The sequence below is a fragment of the Equus asinus genome, chromosome 2 (assembly GCF_041296235.1).
Source record: "Equus asinus isolate D_3611 breed Donkey chromosome 2, EquAss-T2T_v2, whole genome shotgun sequence".
In the NCBI taxonomy this organism is placed as follows: domain Eukaryota; kingdom Metazoa; phylum Chordata; class Mammalia; order Perissodactyla; family Equidae; genus Equus; species Equus asinus.
The window spans coordinates 131,681,209-131,682,907 of NC_091791.1; positions in this window are offsets into that span (position 1 = coordinate 131,681,209).

A 1,699-nucleotide genomic window follows, 5' to 3' on the forward strand; every position below is an offset into this window, starting at 1 on the left:
TACCAGTGCCAGGCCCTGTGCTCCGTGCTTCCTGTGCATGACTTCATTTACTCATCACCCTCCCAACGCAGAAGATGCAAGGGGCTTCCCTTTGTTACTGATGAGTAAACTGAGGCTGAGCGGGGTTGAGCAATTTACCCACGTGTCACAGCTCATTAGCAATGGTACCAGGATCGCAATGCAAGGCTTGGGCTTTGCCCTTGTTCTCTCTTCTCCCAGGGATGCTGTCTTCCCACGCAGCCTCTTAAGTTCTGGTTGTCATCTATATTCCCGTGATGCACAAGTCTGTCCACCCAGCTCTCAGGTCTGGCCTAAGGTTCAGATTCATGGGTCCAATAGCCTTCCTGACTCACCAGCTTAATGTGTCCAAGGATGAATTCTCAGGTACCCTAAACCTGCTCCAACCCACTTCCCAGGGGCACCTCCACCATCCACCCAGCTGCAGAACCTGGCACTGCCTGAACACTTCTCCCCTCACCCCAACATCCAAGTACCAGCCACAGCACCTCCCACACAGCACTTGATGTCATCAACTCGCTCCTTTCCCCGCCACTACAGCGGTCTGGGCGCCTCACTAGAACAACGGCACCCAACGTGTCCCACCTCCCTGTCTGCAGTCTTGCCTCCTCTCATCCACCCCCAGTTGCGAAGGGGCCAGGTCTAAAATGCAAATACGATGGTGCCACTCCCCTGTCCAACACCCTTGTCCTGCTTTCCATTGTTCTAAGGATACAGCGCTGCCTGTCTGCACCAGTCCCTTCCCCAGGTCAACTTCTGCTGCTCTTCCTCCCTCCACGCTGCTGCTACCACTGAACTTCTTTTCGTCCCTCCAAACACCAGCGTCTCTCTGGACGCGGGGCCTCCTGGCTGGCTGTTTCCTTTGCCTGGAACCCTCTTCCTACCCTCTGTGTTCTCTGGACTGCTGCTCACACTTCATTGTCAGCACTGAAGTCCAAAGTCACAGCTAAGATGTCCGTCCTTCAGAAGCCTTGGCTGACCCCCTCCAAGTCTCTGCCGGCACAACACTGTCCCCATCACACCACTGACCAATGCTGCACCCCCCTGCCCCATGTAAGGCCTACCAGAGCAGGGTTCATCCGTTCCTGCCTGCACAGTGCGCTGCTCACAGCAGGGAGTTAATACATGTTCGAATGGGAGAGACGGGAAGTGACTTTTCCAAAGCCACAAAGTCCAAGAGGACGATAAAGCCAGAACTAGAATCTGCATCACCCCCACCCCACCCCCAACTTGGAAAGAATTCGCTGCTCCTCTGGGTCCTACCCTCCTAGCCCACCAATTATTCAATTCTTAGCGTCAAAGGCCAGAGTTGACATTTTAAGAAGCGACATCTTCCATTTGAAGAGAGAAGGCGCCTGGCAAGCCTTCCGGTCCCCAAAGACCAGGAAAATGACACCTCGCCTCCTCCGCAGGGGAGCCTTTGGGTCAGGTCAGTCTTTCCCCAGGTCCCTCCCCGACCCTAGACCAACACCCGGCCCTCAGCCAGCCAAGCCAAAGTTTCCCGCCCGCTGCAACTCAAGCGGCTCCGCAAAGCAAGCCCTCCACGGCCAGGGCGCTGCGCGCGCACGCCTCCGCCCTCGCTCCCCGCCGGGACGCCACGCTCGTCGCGCCCCTCCTCCCCATCGCTGAGCTCGCCCCGCCCCCCGTGCGCCCTGGGTCCCTCCCCGCGTCCCCGCCTCCC